The 22,021-nt window shown below is 37.7% G+C and overlaps 1 long non-coding RNA gene across 1 annotated transcript; it reads left to right on the plus strand.

Annotated features, from left to right (window-relative positions):
• The first annotated feature begins 20,169 nt into the window (after positions 1–20,169).
• Positions 20,170–21,165, plus strand: LOC104107933 (uncharacterized). The gene is made up of 2 exons (XR_011407855.1): positions 20,170–20,581; positions 20,691–21,165. It is a non-coding gene; the product is annotated as an uncharacterized lncRNA (long non-coding RNA).
• Positions 21,166–22,021: the final 856 nt, after the last annotated feature.

Consider the following 22,021-nt stretch of genomic DNA (forward strand, 5'->3'; position numbering starts at 1 on the left):
GTAAAATAATAAAGTATTCTGAACATGGTTAAAACACCAGTGAAACCAATTAAGGAAAAAAATTGATAACCAAATAATCAAGCCGTTCTAACACAAGGCTCACAACAAAATTCACTCTGAGGTACTACTCCGAGGTACCACTCCTCATAACCATAAGCCAAGAATCCCGAATCACAACTAATATACACCTGGAATCTCTTGCTCACATTATCAATCACAATCACACGGACAACTCACGTGCCAATAGCTCAATCTGCCTGGCATGGTCACAAGCTCACTATTATAATGAAAGCATATATATAAGAATACGTGTGCATGATTAATGATTATCAAGTTTCATGCTCCTGAACTTGTATAAACGATATGTTACGGTGTATGCATGTGCAAGTGTACTTTTACAGCCCAAGTCAACAAGTAATATCAAAGACATCTAGTAACCCATTAGAAACAATACAACAAATCATGTAATGAGCATGACACACATAAGGAAAATCATATCATCATACGAATATCATCAATAATATGCCCATAAACCATCACATATCATCCCTGGTATAGTCACCCTTATCCCACCGTGCTGACAATATCATATTAGCCACCTGTATCGCTCCCGCCAGACAGTAAATACAATGGTCACCCGTATCTCTCCGCCCAAAATATATATCAATAGTCACCCATATCACTCCACCCAGACAATATATCAATAGCCACTCGTATCACTCTGCGCATACAATATATCAATAGCCACATGTATCACTATGCACAGTCAACAACAGTGAAATGCAACTCTTATGCTCTGCCTAACAACAATCAATCCACACAACAAATTCACATGTGCCAACATCACAAGAACATGACATATCAACTCGTACCACACGTGCCCATAGGCTATAATATTTTTAAAATAACAATACCAATGTCACCACAACACATAGCCAACGGCTCCACCATAATGTGTACAAGAATCTCAATAACAATAGAATAAAATGGGAAATAACTCAACAATGAAAGATACTCCATAAAAACAACAACTTCAACTAAAACAGGTTAATAGCTCACCCTAATTTCAACTTCAATTACTTGCTTAGGAATAACTTAGCAATGGAAGGCATGACATGTAATAACAACCTCAATTAAATACATATAAGTATAATAGTACTTTTGTGGAATCACTGTTACCCATTATATTTCCCTTGTTGAGCTATTCTTGTTGAGTCCATTATTCCATATTGTGTCTTTCCTTTGTGAGCTCGTTCTTCCGTTTATTTGTGTTCTGAAGTTCTTGTGTTAATTTACTTGTCTTATTCTCGTGTTATTGTTATTGTTGTTGTTGCACTCAGTATTGTTGAGCCGAGGGCTATGTGTGGTTGTGGTATTGAAACGGTTTTGAGGAAATGTTGTGGCATATGGGCACATGTTGTGAAAGTCATTTTATTGTGTTGTTATATTTTGGCACACGTGATATTGTTGTGAGAATTGTCGGGTTGTTTGCACGTGAGTTATCCATGCTATTGTTATTATTGATATTTGCACATGCGGCGTGACAAGGCGAGCTATATATGTGGGTTTGCGCATGTGGCGAGACAAGGTGAGAATATTATTATACGCGTGTGGCGAGACAAGGTGAGCATTTACTTTATTGTTGCGCACGTGGCGATACAAGGTGCCTGATGTCGGGGAATGATTTGTGGTGACTTGTGAAGGCCTGGGAGCATTGTTATTATTGTTATTGTGTAGTGGTGTGTCTACCTTGTGTGAGTTATAGCGTGTACATTTTATGGTGATCGTTTCTTATGTGTCATTCATTGTCTCTACTCTTACTTATTGAATTGAATTGTGGTAGAACGCTTGCACAAGCATACACATAAGTAAATCACCCATATCGGTTTAAGAAGATGAATCCTGATGTTTTGACCATTTACGTGTACTCTCGTGTACTTGCCTTCTATGTGAGAGTTATCCTGTCAGCAAGTGACTAGGGTTCATGAATTGGGACCCGTAATTTATCATTACGAGGTTTGGTACCTCGTGAAAATTCTTGAATAAATCTGTTGTAAGAGTGGTTGTTCTTATTGAGTTGTTACTTGTTTTCCTTTATTTGGTTTCACCGGACTTAGACTGTGTTCAACTTACTCTATAGCCTTGTTACCTATTGTGCCTCGTTGCTAATTATTGATTTTAGTTTCCTATTACAATCATTGTTTTATTATTGTCACGATGCCTAACTTTATATTGATATTGTCCCTTGTTAGTTCTATATTTATACTTGTTCAGATTGTCTAGTCCAGTAGGTGTCTTGACTGTCCCTCGTCACTACTCCACCGAGGTTAGTCTTGATACTTACTGGGTACCACTGTGGTGTATTCATGCTATGCTTTCTGTATATTTTTGTGCAGATCCAGGTATTTCGGAGTTGGTTAATCAATAGGTAGCTGTTCGGGTTTTGCTGTGGAGACTCAAGGTAAACCTGCCGTCACATCCGAAGGCCTCGGAGTCACCTTCTGATATTGTACCAGTACTATTTATTCCTATTCTGAAACAATTGTATTTAGAGATTTTCTAGCAAACTTAGTAAAGCTAATGACTTGTACTATCGGTTTTGGGGTTATAAATTTTGTATAGAGATTTCAATTTCATATTTTACTATTGTTGGTTGAATTTTGTTATTAATTCAGTAAGTGTTAGGCTTACCTAGTCCCTAAGACTAGGTGTTATCACGACATCCTACGAAGAGAAATTGGGGTCGTGACAGTAACTTGACAACAAAAGATGGAACAAGTACTAACAACTTTAATTAAAGCAAATAAGAATAAGCTTGACAATGGGATACAGAACATGTAATGACAAATTCAATTAAATGCATATAAGAATAAACTTGACAATGAAAGATAAAACATGAAACTAAATGCATATAAGAATAAACTTGGCAGTGGAAGATAGAACATGAAATGACAAATTTAATTAAATGCATATAAGAATCCTAAGAGTCTAAACCGGTCAAATTTCACATAAAAGATCGTGTACACACTCGTCACCTCATGTACACGTCTTTCACAAAATCCAAATTGTGCAATTAAACCAAATCCTATGGGGTAGTTTTTTCACCCAAAGTTAGGCAAGATACTTACCTCAAGGAAGCTAATCAATACTCTAAAAGGCCCTTCCCGTGTGAAACAGCCTCCGGACGGCTCAAATCTAGCTAAATTAACTTAATATCTTAAATAAAAGCCATGGGAAATAATTTCGGGTAATAAAGCTTCGATCTTTAATGAAAAACAAAAATTCAACCCTGAGCTCGCACCTCGGAACCCGACAAAACTCGCAAATCCCAAACACCCATTTCGATATGAGCCCAACCATACCAAAATTCTCCAATTCTGACCTCAAATTGGCCTTCAAATCATCAATTTATATTTTAGAAAAGTTTTTACAAAAATCCCCAATTTCTCCAATTCAAATCATTAATTAAACGATAAAAATAAAGATGGAATCATGAATAAGGACAAATCCGAGTCACAAATACTTACCCCGATCCAAATCGTTAAAATCCCCTCTAAAATCGCCCAAAATCGAGCTCTCTAACTCAAAAGGTGATAAATTAACAAAAGCCCTCAAAATAGAGTACTATATATGTCTGCCCAGGTATTACTCACCACGATCGCGGAATGCCATCCGCGATCGCGAAGACAAAACTAACACATCTGCCAAAACGATCTTCGCGAACGTGATAAACCAGTCGCGAACGTGATGCATAACGCCACTATGACTACGCGAATGCGACCAAACTCCCTTACTACGTGAATGCGGAGTGTTTCTCGCGATCGCAAAGAACTAACTTCCCAAGCTCCGCGAACTCGAAGAACAAAGTATGCCTGCCGCGAAATTATCTTACACGAATGCGAAGCACTGGTCGCAATCGCAATGAACAACATCAGACACTTGCAAAACAGCAGTCCAAGACAAGAGAAAATGGCCTGAAATTCATCCGAAACACACCAGAGGCCTCGGGGACCCCGTCCAAACACACCAACCAGTCCAATAACATGACGCAGACCTACTCGAGGCATCAAATCATAACAAACAATATCAAAACTACGAATCGCACATCAATTCAAGCTTAATGAACTAATGAACTTTCAACTTCCAAAACTCATTTCGAACCATATCAAATCAAATCGGAATTACCTCCAATTTTGCATGCAAGTCCCAAATGACACAACAGAACATTACCATCTCTCGGAACCACAATCTGAACACGATATCAACAAAATCAACTCCCGATCAAACCTCTCAACCTTCCAAACCTTCAACTTTTCAACTTTCGCCAAAAAGTATCAAATCAACCTACGGACCTCCAAATCCAAATCTGGACATATGCCTAAGTCCAACATCACCATACAAAGCTACTGAAATCATCAAAACTCTATTCCGGAGTCGTCTATACAAAAGTCAAAACTCCGGTCAACTTTTACAACTTCAGCTTCTAAAATGAAAATCACTCTTCCAAATCCATCCCGAACCGCTCGAAAATCGAAACTGATCACACACACAAGTCACAATACCTCATACGAAGTTACTCAAGATCTCAAACCCCCAATAGAAATGCTAAAGCTCAAAAGGACCGATCAGGTCGTTACATTCTCCCCCTCTTAAACAAACGTTCGTCCTCAAACGGGACAAGAACCATTCTGCAGTCATCAAATCGCTAAATGAACTCGCCATACATATACTCACGGGTGATCCTATGTCACCCCAATCCATATAAGCCCGACAATACTATCTCATCAAAGATTATCACTTCAACCTTAACCAACAAACCTAAAACCAAATTTCAACATCTAAGCATCCCCCCCCCCAAAGTCTCGATTTCCACACATACACCCTGTACCAACCTCAACCAGCTGCAAAAAATCATAAGTATGCTCACACGGTATAACCACATGACACAACACATCACCCATATGCTTATGGCAACAACTCTGGCCACAATAGCTGCCCATTACCAAACTCAGTACTGGCAGATTGCCTCATAACAACTAAAACCTTGTCCTAGACCTTCAAAACACTACTAATGTTATAAGAAACATGTAAAACTCATAACTACTCACCCAACCAACAAGCCACACCAAACGCCACATGGGCATATATATCGCAATCCAAACCCAACAAGCATAACTCGAATATGACTGAATATAGAAAGAGAAACACATGAGAGAACTATCAAACAAGTCCAACAGGTACAATTCCCCATCGGTATCATACTACGAATCCATTCCACCCGGGAAAATCAATGCATACAACTAATCACAAAAATCTCATCGTAACTTAACTCCACCGTGGCACGTAGCCCGGTTCAAACATACCTATCCACAATGAACACAAGATCCCCATCCTCAACTCAGAATCACAAGTAAGATAAACATCCCGATAACTAAGAACCTTCTACTAACTCAATCCCGTAGAACACAATCACAACACATAACCAACTTCCCATACCTATAAATCACCTAAATCACAAGTCGTGGCCAAACCACCCAGAAATCACATCAAAACCTACTGTATTAAGTAATAGAAAACCCAACCAAGTCTCATAACCTTCCATGGTTACCAAACCAGAACGGTAGACACAAGTTATCACAGTAGAATCTCACAACAGGTGCAAACACATAAACGAAGTACAACATTCACGAAACACATCTATATATGAACCAAGATAGGAGGACTCATACCGATAAATAGGACCAGATCAAAATAAGACTGACGTGCCTCTATGACAAATTGAAACCATACATGTAGCGACACCATATGGTGCAGCGACCTCAGCCGTACTAGGGAAAGCATATGAACGGGTCGGGTCTCCCCCTCTAGGACGCCCACTACCCGCCTGTCCTCCACCTCTAGATGATTGTGCAGGTAGAGTAGTAACTGGAGTAGAGCCCATAGCCTGAGTGCTTAGATGAAGTCCACTCCTCTGAAGTGTAGGATCTCTCATGTTGTGCCTAGTATCGCCACACTTATAACAATCCCTCTCTGGGTATGGTTGTTGGTGTTGAGTCTATGCCGGATAACTAGAATAACTGCTATAGGAACCCCGTGGAGGAGGTGAACAAAAAGATGATTGTCCCGTATGAGTAATCTGAGGTCCCTAACTAGCTGGAACACCACGAGTAGTCTGAAACGCGGACTAGACTGGCCAACTACGGAGCCTCTGCCATGATGGGTGAGAGCCGAAGAGTAGAATCCACTTAATCATCCATGACCTCAAGGCCTCTTGGAATCCTTATCCTCCTTCTCCTGACCCTGAGTACGCTCTAACCTCCTAGCAATCTCCATAACCTGCTAAAATGGAGTATCAGTCTCCAACTCCCGGGCCATGCTAAATCAAAGACCATAATTGAGCCCATCGATAAATCTGCGGACTTGCTCTCTGACTGTAGAAACCAAAGCAGGTGCATGACGAGACAAATCATTAAACCTTATGGAATACTCTGACACCGTCATAGTACCCTGACGCAACTTCTTGAACTCTATGCGCCACACATCTCGAAGGATCTGGGAACAAACTCCCTCAAAAACATCTCAGAATACTACATCCAAGTGGGTGGCACTACATCAGCTTGACTACCCTCCTCATAAGCCTGCCACCACCTATATACCGCCCCTGATAATTGAAATGTAGTAAAGGCTACTCCGCTCACCTCCACAAGACCCATGGTGCACAGAATACGGTGGTAGTTGTCCAGAAAACCCTATGCATCCTCAGTGAATGCACCATTAAAAGTAGGAGGATCATACTTCTTGAACCTCTCAAGCCTCTTCTACTCCTCCTCTGATGCCTCTATCTTAACCTCATGCTGAATCTAAATAACAGGCTGTACCAGCATAACTCCTAAAACCTGACCAACATGAGCCCGTTGCTCTGGAGTATGGGACAGGAGTCCGGGATCTTCCCCCAGTCTATGAAGTAGCTGGAGCAACTGGGATCAACCCCGCCTGAGCCAATGTACCAAACATGCTCAGGAACTGCGCTAAAGTCTCCTAAAGTCCGAGGGTAGCAATAGGCGCCTCCGGTGCTTGTCCCCCAATCGGAGCTACTGGTGTCTCCTCAGTTGTTGCTCTAGCATGTGCTCCAGCTGCGGCCTGTGCCCCTCCTCTACCTCTACCTCGGCCACGACCTCTCGCGACTCTAGTAGGGGGCGCGGGTGTCTGCTCAAATGATTATGTAGTGTGTGACATCATCATCTGTGAGAGAATATAAATACAAAGGCTCAAACACCGAAATCAATAAATTTGCATGATAGGAATGAAAGAAGTGTAATCTTCCTAATAGTTCTATAGCCTCTCGAAGATAAGTACAGACGTCTCCGAATCGATCCGCAAGACTTTACTAACTTGCTCGTGACTCGTAGAACCTATGAACCTATAGCTCTAATAACAACTTGTCACGACCCAAAATCCTACCTTAAGGATCATGATGGCATCTAGTCTCTAAAACTAGGTAAGCCAGTTACTTCCACCAGTTCAACCAATTAACATGATATTTTTTAAGTAAATTTTAATATAAATACTGAAATAAAAGTGATACAAGCCTAAGTGGCAATAATCACAATAATCATCTCAAGACTAGGTAGTATAGAGTCACGAACTCTACTGAAATAATAAAAATAACTCAAAATATAATATTGTTCGGATAGAGAATTGACAGTAATAATGTAAGGAAAGGACTCCAAGAGACTGCGGTGATCGAGCAGCTCTACCTTGAATCCTCATGATGAGGAAGCTAATACTTCCTGGGTACACAGTTTCCAACACCTCGATCTGCACAATAATGTGCAGAAGCGTAGTATGAGTATGCCACAGTCGGTACCCAGTAAGTATTAAGACTAACCTCGGTGTAGTAATAACGAGGTACAAGTAAAGACACCTAATAGACACAATAACCTATGCAGTATATCAGTATAAGGCTAATAATGGAAGCAAGAAACAGTAAGTGGCATCAAGGAATAAACATGTGGTAAAACAGTAAAGTAATCCGAACACGGTTAAAGCACCAGTGAAACCAATTAAGGAAAACAATTGATAACCAAATAATCAAGCCGTTCTAACACAAGGTTCACAAAAAAATTCACTTCGAGTTACCACTCCTCGTAACCATAAGCCACGAATCCCAAATCACAACTCATATACACCTGGCACGTCATGCCCACATTATCAATCACAATCGCACGGACAACTCACGTGCCAATATCTCAATCTGCCTGGCATGGTCACAGGCTTGCTATCATAATGAAAGCAGACATACAAGAATATATGCGCATGATCAATATCAAGCTTTATGCTCCTGAACTGGTATAAATGACATGTTATGATGTATGCATGTGCAAGTGTACTTTTACAGCCCAAGCCAACAAGTAATATTAAAGACATCGAGTAACCTATAGGAAACAACACAACAAATCACATAATATGGATGACACACATAAGGAAAATCACACCATCACACGAATATCATCGATAATATGCCCCCCGGCCACCACATATCATCCCTGGCATAGTCACCCTTATCCCACCACACTGATAATATCCTATTAGCCACCCGTATCTCTCCTCCCAGACAATAAATACAATCCCCCCCTCCCCGTTCTCTCCGTCCAGATAATATATCAATAGCCACCTGTATCACTCCGCCCAAATAATATATCAATAGTCAAACCTGTATCACTCCGTCCAGACAATATATCAACAACCACTTGTATCACTCTGCACATTCAACAATAGTGAAATAATGACATCCTTATGCTCTGCCTAACAAAAATCAATCCATACAACAAATCCACATATGCCATTATCATAACAACACGACATATCAACTCGTACCACATGTGCCTATAGGACACAACATTTCCAAAACAACAATATCAATGTCACCACAACACATAGCCCGTAGCTCCACCACAATGTGTACAAGAATCTCAATAACAACAGAATAAAATAGAAAATAACTCAACATTGAAAGATACTCCATAAAAACAACAACTTCAACTAAAACAGGTTAATAGCTCCCACTAACTTCAACTTCAATTAATTGCTTGGGAATAACTTAACAATGGAAGGAATGACATGTAATAACAATCTCAATTAAATACATATAAGAGTAACTCGACAATGAAAGATGGAACAAGTACTAACAACTTCAATTAAAGCAAATAAGAATAAGCTTGATAATGGGATATAGAACATGTAATGACAAATTCAATTAAATGCATATAAGAAAAAACTTGTCAATGGAAGATAGAACATGAAATGAAAAATTCAATTAAATGTATATAAGAAGTCTAAAAGTCTAAACTAGTCAAATTCCACATACAAGGTCGTGTACACACTCGTTACCTCATGTACATGTCTTTCACAAAATCCAAATAGTGCAATTAAACCAAATCCTACGGAGTAGTTTTTTCCCACACAAAGTTAGGCAAGATACTTACCTCAAGGAACCTAAATCAATACTCTAAAAATCCCTCCCCGTATGAAACAACCTCTGGACGGCTTGAATCTAGCCAAAATAACTTAATATCATAAATAAAAGCCACGGGAAACAAATTCGGATAATAAAGTTTCGATCTTTAATGAAAACCAAAACGTCAACCCTGAGCCCGCACCTTGGAACCCGACAAAACTCACAAATTCTGAACACTCATTCCGATACGAGTCCAACCATACAAAAATCCTCCAATTTCGACCCCAAATTGGCCTTCAAATCATCAACTTATGTTTTAGCAAAGCTTTTACAAAAATTCCTAATTTCTCCAATTCAAATCACTAATTAAATAATAAAAATAAAGATGGAATCATGAATAATGGACAAATTCGAGTCAAAAACACTTACCTGATCCAAATCTTGAAAATCTCCTCCAAAACCGTCCAAAACTGAGCTCTCTAACTCTAAAAGTGATAAAATAACCAAGGCCCTCGAAATAGAGTATTATATAGGTCTGCCAAGGTATTACTCACCGCGATCGCGAAGACAAAAATCACCCAGCTACCAAAACGTTCTTGCGAACGCGACAGACCAGTCGTGACCATGATGCATAACCCCACGGTGACTACGTGAATGCGAAGGCTAAAAAGCCTGATGCCCAGTCGGTCTCCCCTACTACGCGAACGCGGAGTGTTTCTCGTGATTGCAAAGAACTGACTTCCCAAGCTCCGCGAACGCGATGAACAAATTATGCATGCCTCCAAATTACCTTACGCAAACGCGAAGCACTAGTCGCGATCGTCATGAACAACATCAGATACCAGCAAAACCGCAGTCCAAGACTCGAAATCCATACGAAACACACCTGAGGCTCCTGGGACCCTGTCCAAACACACCAACCAGTCCCATAACATGACAGACCTACTTGAAGCCTCAAATCACACCAAACAACATCAAAACTACGAATCGCACATCAATTCAAGCCTAATGAACTGTTACACCTCATGTTTTTATACGTGAAAGTACGTCATAAGTAAATTGATGGAAGCTCGGAAATGAGATGTTACATCCCGCATTTTCATATGTTAAAGTTTCGCCGTAAGTTAATCGACGTAAGTTCGGGAATGAGATTATTTTGAGATTATAAGCATTATGCTATTTCAAACAAGTGATGAGTACGTGAAGGTGAGAGAGTAAGCAAATCAAAGAAAATGAATTTCATCAAAGTTTGATCTCAACTTTTAAAACTCATGTCGAACCATATCAAACCAACTCGGAAGGACTTCCAATTTTGCATGCAAGTCTCAAATGACACAATTGAACTATACCAACTCCTGAAATCACAATCTGAACCCGATATTAGTAAAGTCAACTCTTGGTCAAATCTCTCAACCTTCCAAACCTTTAACTTTCCATCTTTGGCCAAAAAGTATCAAATCAACTTACGAACCTCCAAATCTAAATCCGAAAATACGTCTAAGTCCAAAATCACAATATGAAGCTATTGGAACCATCAAACTTCACTCCGGACTCATCTACACAAAAGTCAAACTCCGGTCAACTTTTACAACTTAAGCTTCTAAAATGAAAATCATTCTTCCATATATTCATCCCTAACCGCTCGAAAATCGAAACCGACCATACACACAACTCACAATACCTCATACGAAACTATTCAAGATCTCAAACCCCCGAACGAAATGCGAAAGCTCAAAATGACTATTCGGTTCGTTACAACATACCTTCCCAACTTCCCAAGCTCAAAATGCTGTAAATACAAAATGCAAGTTAGAAGAAAGTAACTCTAATAACATCAAGAAAAGGAACTTTCAGGTGTTAATGTCTACAAATATTTCCAATACATTTGAGGAAACAAAAGGTTTACATTATTTTTGAAAATTAATTTAAAGATATACTCATAACTAATTTTTGCGAAAGCCTACTTTGGTTATTTTAATACGTATTTAAAAATTACTGTAATTATTTTGTATTTCAATGAGGTTTTTCATGACTGCGCGAAGCGCGGTCAAGTTTCACTAGTCTATATATGAAGTAGAGAATTGGCAAGCTGATATGGCATATATATTTGGCCAAGAAAGAAATTATCTTTTTGTCAATTTTTTGGCTTTTATCTCTCCATTTTGATTCCCTTTTAATTCTGAGTAATTGCTCAATTATTTTCCCTGTTTTTATATGCCCACGTTTCTTCCCTATTAAATCTCCACACTACACCCACGTTCCTTGCCCATTAAATCTCATTAACGTAAGTAAATTGCAACGGTTTGACAGCCACGCTTATCTCAGCAAGCCTGTGAACTATAAATACTAGAAGTACTGACATCCAAATGCACCCCTGCCACTTCAAAATAAAGATTCATCTTTTAATTTTATTTTTGGATTTATGGGAATGTAAAGCTAAGATTGATAGCTGCGTTTGGGATTGAATCCCTCCGGTATTAGTTTGCCCATTAATCTTCAATAGAGTGTTTGATATGTGCCACGTGGACAAAAGATAATCAATGATTTGGATTTTGTTTAAATATTCAGGATAATCTTTTTAGCGTAACTATTTTTTAAAATTTCATACCGTGGAAGTTGCCGTTTCTGACCAAAACATTAAAATAAAAATAAGTGTGCGTAGTTGTACTTTAAAGTTGTTTATAATTGTAGTACACTTGGATTATATTCCACTTTACCCCAATTCTTTTTTTATTGGACAATTTTCAATACTTTATTTTTTCTTTTAATATGTCAGAACTCAATTAACATTCTCTCTTCCGACTCAAATTTAACCAAATAATGAACTTCATTACTTACCAATAAATCGAAAGCATTAAAGTTAATCAGAATAAAACTACGTCGAGAAATCACATGTTATGTCAGAAGGCATTCATTTTAATTATACAACTAAATTACAATTAAGAAATACTTGGTAATACATTATAAAGGTAATAAAAATAAAATTAGCACTCATGTCCTTTAAAGTTTAAGTTTCCCTTCCGTGTTTTATATAAAGCAAGGAAGATATTTTACGATTCCTTCACTTTGTTAGAATATAATTTTTGATTTTTTTTTTTTTTTGCGTTAATAGAGAGGATTAAGGGGCATGACAGTAACGATGCGACCGGTCGTTTTGAATACTAACTTTAATTTCAGTGTCCCAAGACCTCCCATAGATTCATTTGATGTTTATTGACTGGCGTGCGTGATCCGTGTCGTTTTCCAGAAAGTTTTTGCATAAACTTTTGAAGAAAGTGAAAATTTTGACTTAAAAGAGGCTTGGGTTGACCGCAGTCAATATTTTTAGTAAATGACCTCGGATCGATATTTTGATGATTCTGATAGGTTCGTATTATACTTTTGGATTTGTACGCACGTTTGGTTGGGGTACGGGGTGACCCCGGGCGCATTTCGGCGCATTATGTGAAGAATTGTGAAAATGAGCTTTAAAGTTGATATTCTTGAGTTTTGATGATCGATTCTTGTTATTTGGTGTTAATTTGATGATTTTTGAGGTAGCGAGCAAGTTTGTAAGATATTATTACACTTGTGTGCATGTTCGGTTTGGAGGTCGAGGGGTTCGGGTGAGTTTCAGATGCATTGCGGATGAGTTTGGAATAGCTGATGCATAGGCTGGTGTCAACTTGCAGATCTTGCAAATGCGAGAATACTGCTCGCAAATGCAATCCTCGCTTTTGCAAGTGACTGCTCTCATCTGCGAAGGGAGCTGGGAATGGGCACTTCACAAATGTGAAGGTTTGATCACAAATGCGGACTATGGGAGCTCCACAAATGCGATGTACCTGTCGCATTTGCAACACTTGGGAAGGTTGGCCAGCTTCGCAAATGCGAAGCTTTGATCGCAAATGCGCATGAGGGGCAGTCGCAAATGCAAATATTTTGTCGCAATTGTGACTTCTTGGTACCTGTTGCACTGGTCGCTTGTGCGATCAATATTTCGCAAAAGCGGGCTTCCTAATTACGAAAAAGAACAATACCTGCAACTGGATAAAAGAGAGAAAAGTCGGGATTTAGCTTATTTTACAACATTTTTCAACCCTAAACACTCTAGTGGCGATTTTTGTAGTACTTTTTCTCCCCAAATTTATTGGTAAGCATCTTTAACTAGTTTTCAATGAATCAATTACTTTTCATGAGTTTTTAACATCAAATCTATGAATTTAATAGAAATTGTGGGGGTTTTGGGTAGAATTTAAGGATTTTATAAATTTGAGATTTAGACGCCAAATTGAGGTTGGATTTCAAAATAAATTATATATCCGGGCTTGGAGTAAATAGGTAATCGAGTTTTTTGTCTGAACCTCGGATTTCAACCCTACAAGCCCGGGGTTGACTTTTTCAAAATGTATAAATATTGAACCTTTTTTATTCGTGGGTAGTTTTTAAAGATTGGTTTGAATTATTTGAACGATATTTGACTAGATTCAATTGGTTGGAGGCTTGTCTTAAAGGGAAATGTCGTGACTGATTGTTGCTTGTATTTTGGAATGAGGTAAGTATCTTGCCTAGCTTTGTTGGGAGAATTTTTCCTACTAATTGATATTATTTGCTACATGCGGGGTGATGCATATACGAGGTGACGAGCGTATATGCATGTGCCCGGGTTTCCATACTCGGGAGGAGGAATTATATGCTTCTTTGTGCCTTCGTTGAACTTGATAATCCCTTAACCTATGCTTCATTTAAATATATGACTAGTAAACTCAATTATCTACATTAGAAAATCACGTTAGAACATATGACATATTGAAAAGGATTTAATATGTTATTTTCGAGATTCGTTTGCATACTTAACTTGATCGTAGTATCAGGAATCTATATCTATACCTGTTATTGTCATATTACTTGAGCTTTTTTATTCATATTAAGAGATGATGATTGGGGTCTTAGGTCTATGTTTGGCACAATGGGTATTTTCGTGTGGTTGATATGATGTTGGCACGATGAGTATTTTCATGTGGTGTGAAATGAGATTGTTTTGTTAGTTATTACCGTGCAGAAAAGAAAGGAGGTTGGATTCCTGTTATAATTACTCATTCGTTAAGCACTTACTTTTCATTTACTTTGGTTTCTATTATTGTTTGTTGTTTGCGTGATGCCTTCCATTTGAGTTTCGAAGTTACCTCTATGTTTTTCCCTTTGGTCTGTTACTGTCATAGCTATGTCTTTACCTTATCTGTTACTGGTACACCTATGCTTTACTTGATTTACTTTTGCTACATGTCCCCATCGAATTCATGCCTTTACTCGTTATTATCCCATACATGTTACATGCCTCTAATTATCACGTGAGTTACTTGTTAGATGCCTTAACCTGCTATATGTCTTCACATACTACATGCTTTTCTTTACTACATGTCTTCACTTACTACATGCTTTCTCTTACTACGTGTCTTCACTTACTATATACTTTTACTTACCATATACCTTCACTTATTCAATGCCTTCACTTGCTACATGCTTCTACTTCCGACATAATTTCGTATATTGAATTTCCTCGTTTAATCCCTATTTCTACTTGACAAATATCTTTACTCGTTTTATGTTCTACTCTCTTTTTCTAACCGGACTAGATGACTTTTAGATTGATTGTGTGTTATGCTTTGTGAAATTTGTGTCATTTTATACGGTAGACTAGCTTTCGATATTGGACTGCTCATCTTACTCTGCTGAGTTGAATTTCCTAGTGGAATACCGCATGTTCGTTTTCTTCATGTACATTATGAACTTATCCCGCGTTTGGTTGTTGTTGTGGTATCATAAGATAGTACTGTATATTGGGATCAAGTTGTACGCTGCAACACTGTTTTTATGTATATTGGGATCGAGTTGCAAGAGTGTTTGATACATATATGAGATCGAGTTGCACGCCGCAACAATGTTTGATATATATATATATATATATATATATATATATATATATATATATATATATATATATATATATATATGCCACTAAAGTGTTTATTGATATTGGGGATCGGGTTGCATGCCGCAATAGTGTTCATTATATATGTGGAATCGGATTACGCACCGCAACGGAGCGGATGTATTATGATTATTCTTGTATTTGATTCCTGTTTTCGTATTGTGTTGTGAAACTGAGGTGTGATGATATTCTGGGGCCCTCTGTCAATTGTATCCTTGTTTCATTTTTACGTGATTATTTGTGTATCTTTCTTATATTGCTCTTTCTGCTTATCATTTGCACAGGTAAAAATAAAAAATGAGTATCTTTTAACTTAAAACCTCATCACTACTTCACCGATATTAGTTAAGATACTTACTGAGTACATATGATTGGTTGTACTCATGCTACACTTCTGTACTTTGTGTGCAGATTTTGGAGTTGCGTAGCTGTGGAAGATGAAGCCTTGCACTGAAGATGTTCCATCGTTCTAGATTTAAGCTACCCCTTGTTCATGGTAGTTTAGGACTTAAACTCTATTTATGTAAATTTCAAACAAATATTGTACCTATTCTTCATTTCAGTTTGTAATCTAAATCATAGTGGCTCGTGACTTGCACTACCAGTCCTTGGGCGGTTGTATAGAATTCAGTCATTTTATTTCTTGTTATTAATAATATATCATTTGAGTTACCTTATTCTATGTTTGGCTTACCTACCAATAGGGTTAGGTGTCATCACGACTAAGAGATTTTTGGGTCGTGACAATGACTAATAAAATAAGGCCAAACCATTGATTATCTTTTGTCCACGTGGCATATATCAAGCACTCTATTGAAACTTAATGGAAAAAATAGTGGTGGAGGGGATCCAATCCCTTGAGTTTCACCCCTTTCTTTCTTCCTTGTTTTTCTTTCTGTAAATAAACAAATATAAATCTTTATCTTTCTTTTATGAAGAAAAGAAATAACAGAATGGCGTAATTAATGAGAAGAAACTGTTAGGGTTTGCCCTAATTTTCTTACCGTATTTAATTTCGTATTTTCTTGAAGGAAGAAAAAAGAGTTTCCCATAATTGATATTTACTTTTCCTTAAAAGAAAATATAGTTCTTTTCCATATTTAACAGATCACTTTCTTGGAGTAAAGGTTGTTGTAACGAATCGACCGGTCGTTTTGCGTATTTGAGTTCCGTTTTCCCATTTGATGCTTCTCACATATGTATTAGAGGTTTTATGACTTGCGGGGTTAATTAGTTTCGTTCCGGGAGGGTTTTAGGTTGATTTGGACCTTTTGGTTCTTGGCTTAGAAGCCTAAGTTAGAAGTGTTGATCAAAGTTTTACTATTGTGAAAATGACCCCGAAACGGTATTTTGATGGCTCCGATAGCTTCGTATCGTAATTTTGGATTTGGACGTATGCCTGAAATTGAATTCGGAGGTCTGTAGGTTGATTTGTGTTGTTTTATCGAAAGTTAGCAATTTATGATTTAGAAAATTTTTCAAGATTGACTATAGGTTGAATATTAGCTATCAGGTTCGGAATTTGGTTTTGCCACTTGGAATAGGCCAGTTATGCTATTTACAACTTGTCTGCAAAATGTGGTGTCAATCGGAGTTGGTTTGATAAGATTCAAACGCTTGGTTGTAATTCTAGAAGTTCTTGAACTTTTCTTTGAAATTCTTGCATTTTGATGTCCGATTCGTAGTTTCAGATGTTATTTTTGTATTTTAATCAAGCAAGCGAGCGAGTTCATATGATATTTTTAGACTTGTATTGATGTTTGGTTTAGAGCCCCGAGGGCTCGGGTGAGTTTCAGACGTGTTTTAGAATGGTTTTCAATTTAAACATGACTGTTGGTGTGCTGATACCATAGGTGTCGCAATTGTGAACACTAGCATTGCAATTGCGATCCTAGTAGGGGGTCTCAGGTGTCGCAATTACGATACTTGGATCGCAATTGCGAAGAATGTCAGGAATAAGGTAGGCTCGCATTTGCGACAAAAGTGTTGCATTTGCGATGAGGGCAGGCTTCGCAAATGCGAAGCCAATGTCGCATTTGTGACTTCCTCTTAGGTTGTCAGTGGCCTCGTTTGCACGATTCCCTTTGCGATTGTGAGGGTTCGGCATTGTCGCAATTGCTACATCTGTAACTGAACAAAAGAGGCAGAGAGTCAGGATATTTTTATCACTTTCTCTCATTTTAGAACCCTAGACTCGGTAGAAAGCGATTTGGAGAGGGAATTTTTATCTACAAACATTGGGTAAATAATTATAATCAATTTTCAACTATATTTCATGATTATATCTTAGATTTAACATCAAATTTATGAGAATCAAAGAGTAAAATTGGGAATTTTTCTCAAAGTTTTGAAAAATGAAGATTTGAGTTTTCAGAGTCGATTTGGACTTGGATTTGAAAACAAAACACATATATGGACTCGTGGGGTTATGGGTAGTCGAAAACTATCTTTGGACCTGAGTTTTGACCGGCCAGGCCCGGGGTTGATGTTTGTTAGCTTTATGGGAATTGTGTAAAGATCAAAGTTCTATCTATTGTATTTGGTTTCTCTTGTATTGTTTGATAATATTAAGTCGCTTTTGGTTAGATTTGAGCCGTGTGGTAGCGAATTTTAGGGGAAAATCTATATTAGAGGGTTGATTCGGCCGAGCTGAGGCATGTATCTTGCCTAATTTTGTGTAGGAGAACTACTCCTTAGGATTTAGGTTATTTGTGTTAATTGTACTTTGTGGAAGACGTGTGCACAATGTGACGAGTGTGTACACGGGCTATATGTGATATTTTGACTAGTTTAGACTTTTAGACTTCTTCCATGCCTTTACTTGAATTTGTTATAACATGCTACATCTTTTATTGTTAAATTTACTCTCACGTGTTCTAATTGATGTTGTTAGTATTTGTTATACCTTTTATTGTTGTAATTTCTCTCATATGCTTTAGTTGAAGTTACTACCTCTCTTATTGTCTTGTTAATCCTTATTTGTTAAATTACTCCTACTTGATGTTGTTATTTCGTGGAATATCTTTTTGATTGAGTTATTGATGTTGAAGTTATGGAAGTCATTATCACATTGAGGTTGAAGTTGTTAATTGATGAGCATTCCTCATTCATTTTGTTGTTATTGAGATTCTTGTACATATTGTAATTGAGCCATGGGCTATATATTGTGATGACATCGGTATTATTGATTTTGGCAAGTGTTGTGGAATATGGGCACATGTGGTGCGAGTTGAATATTGTGTTGTGATATTAATGCGCATGCGGTGATATAAGGACAGGGGTTGATACGCATGCGGTGAGATAATGTGGGAATTGATACGCGTGTTGCTGGTAAGGAAATTACTTAAAACCACACGGTGAGATAAGGGGGCTAAAATGCGTGTAGCTTTTTTGAGAAAATATTTTCAAAAATCGATGCAAGGCTCACACAGTGATATAAGGAAGGATTGTGATTGAAATTGTAATATATGATTATGAGGCGGTACCTTAGTTGTGATTCTTGTTGTACATTCCATGCTAAAGAGTCTTGTTGGTTGAACAGTTCTTGTTATTTTCTTCAATGTCTTAATTGTAATTGTCTGTGTTGACTACTTGTTGTTTCTTCATGTGTTCACTACTTGTTGCCTTTATCGCTTCAATTTCCGTTGTTAGTTTACATCATTGAACTGCTTGTCTGTCAATTATTTCCTCGTTTTTCATTATTAGACTATGCTATATTCTATCCAGTTTTCTTGTCCTAGTAGGTATCTTGACCTGGCCCCGTCACTACCCTACCGAGGTTAGGCTTGATACTTACTGGGTACCGTTGTGGTGTACTCATACTACGCTTCTGCATATTTTTGTGCAGATCCATGTACATCTGCCCGCGCCGGGCGCTAGTGATCATTTAGCTTTATCCGGGGACTTCAAGGTAAACATGCACGACGCTTGCAGGCCTCGAAGTCACCTTCTGCTTTAGTTGTATTACTGATTATTTCTTGTTACAAAACAATACTGTATTTCGAGAGTATTAGCGTACTCTTGTAGAGCTTATGACTCGATTCCACCAGGTTTTGGGGAGTTTTTGACAATTGTACCGTTTAGATTCTGTTTTGATAGTTTAACAGTTTTAATTTGATGTTTAAATTATTATTTCAATGTATGTTTGGTTTACCTAGTCTTAGAGATTAGGTGCCATCACGACATCCTAAGGTGAGAAATTGAGATCGTGACAGTTGTGAAACTCTATAAATTGATGATCCCTCCTTCATACACAAGAACACAATAGAGTCCACAATGTAGTCATTACGAGAGTTTTGTTAAAGGGGAGATTATTCTCTCAAAATTTTAATTTTATTCTATATTAGTTTTATCATATGTAGGTCAACTAACCAAACTCATATCAATATAATAAAGTCTTTTTTATAGTTTTTTTGTCGTCTGATTTATTGTCATTGAAGATTTATAATTGTTTGATTCTGCATGACGCCCTGGTTATTTCGATCCCAACAGATAATTGCGGGAAATAGAGATTAATGTGCTTAGTTTGCTGTCGCCCAGATATGGTTTGACGAAATGTAATATTCTTCAACTGTAAAAGGAATTATGAAAATTTGATGGAAGGCATGTGTGGCTGCTGAAATATGTGTTTGCTCATCATATTTGAAAAGAAGCAGATGATATTATTTTATTTTTAGGGAAAAAAGCTAATATTATCCCTGTACTTTCGTCTATTGTTCATGTTTTTTCTCCGTTTCGAATACGGTCCAAGACTAACCCCACCGTTAACAAAGTAAACACATTCACCCTTTACTCTAACAGACTTCCATGTGGCACCGATCCCAGCATTAAAAACCCCCACAAATACATATCCATCTTAGAATTATCCGCCCGGACAGTATTCATACCCGTTTAACCGAAACCCAAATTTAGTGCTCTTCTTTTTTAAAAGAACCCCATAGATGGAAAGGGAAAAATTAGGATTCATAAAAGAGGAACCCAACCAAATTCAACCCCTATACATGCTTTCTTCTTTCCTTCTCACTGCAACATAAATGCCTCAGGCTGGTAGTTCATCACAGATAAGGTGTCGATGTGGTCTCAAAGCCCACCATTTTACTTCAAGTACTCCAGCTAACCCCGGTAGAAAATTCTATAAATGCCCGAGGCCCAAGGTTTGCGAATTTTGTTGATTGTTAATTTCCCCCCCTATGTTTCTTATAATTTCGATCTCAAAGTTTAATTGGTTCAACTAACTAATGTCGTTTGGAATGGGGTTGACAGATAATTTCTTGTGATTTTTGGGAATGGGAAGATAAAATATTATGCGATAGTGCTATGACTGAAATAACAGGATTAACGTCGTCGTTGGATGTTGTTAATATTGAAAGGTACAAATTGAGAGAAGAAGTAATTTCCATGAAAGATATGAACCAATCTGAAGCTAATAATGTCGGAAAATTAGAAGAAAGAGTTTCACTTTTGAAGATGTTGATTATTGCTTCATGGGCACTATTTCTGGGATTCTTTGTCGCGTCTGTGATGAAGTAAAGTAGCAGTTATTGATTTAGTTTAGTAGGCTTTTGTTTGGTTTAGCTTAGTAGGCTTATGTTTGGTTAAGAATCTGCAGATATAAAATTGCAAGTAATGCATTTGAAGCTTTTTTGTGATGAAGTTATGCATGTAAGCTTAGTAATGTATGTAATGTATGCAAGATTTTCAGTGATGTATGTAAGCTTAGTAGGCTTTTGTTTGCTTACTTGCACTCTAGCAATAATGTTTACTGAAAGCTAGTTCCTAATTTCTCAAAATGTCATTCTATGAGATGCGTTTTTCTTACAAATCAGGAGGTGATGCTACTATTTTTCTCGTTCGTGTTTGGCCATATGAAACATCAAATTAGAGTTCTAATTACTCATAATTTCCTATTTCTTTTTCAATTCTCTACTAAACCTCCAAATTTTTAACAACATAATCAACAAGAATAATTGGATATGAGTTAATAACAAGCATAATGTCATAAATTTGACAACAACCATCTATCATAATACATTAAAGAAGACAAATTGGATGTCGTGTTATAAATGCCAAAAATTGTCACTGCCAAGTGATAACTTGACATCCACCGGTCACCAACCAAACAAGTAGTTACCAAAATAATTGTACTGTCATATCAGTAATCAAAACACTTCCAAAACAACTACAATAACTTTCACTATTCAACTAACTGTCCAAACAAGAGCCCAATTCACATTAGCGTTGTGTCTTGCCATCAAACTTTCTTGCCTTCAACTTTGCCATTCTTTCCACTTGATTGATTTCCAGTTATAGCCCTTTTACCATTCCATTTGAGCTTCTTTGGTGAGTATGGTAGAGATTATGGATGACTCAACCCACTTGAATCACCAACAAAGTTGATTAGCCTTGTTGCTCTTGGTACGGTTTGTTCTTGCCTCATAAGCAGTCTTGTTTTTGCCTCTGAAAAACTCTTTGGCCTTACAGCTGGGGCATCATCATCTGAATCAAAGTCAGGGAATTAAAAATCAGGGTTGGCAGTGGTAGTGGGAAGTTGCCTTTGCACGGAAGAAGTTGGCATAAATTGATAGTGACAGGCT

Source organism: Nicotiana tomentosiformis, chromosome 5 (genome assembly GCF_000390325.3).
Source record: "Nicotiana tomentosiformis chromosome 5, ASM39032v3, whole genome shotgun sequence".
In the NCBI taxonomy this organism is placed as follows: Eukaryota; Viridiplantae; Streptophyta; class Magnoliopsida; order Solanales; family Solanaceae; genus Nicotiana; species Nicotiana tomentosiformis.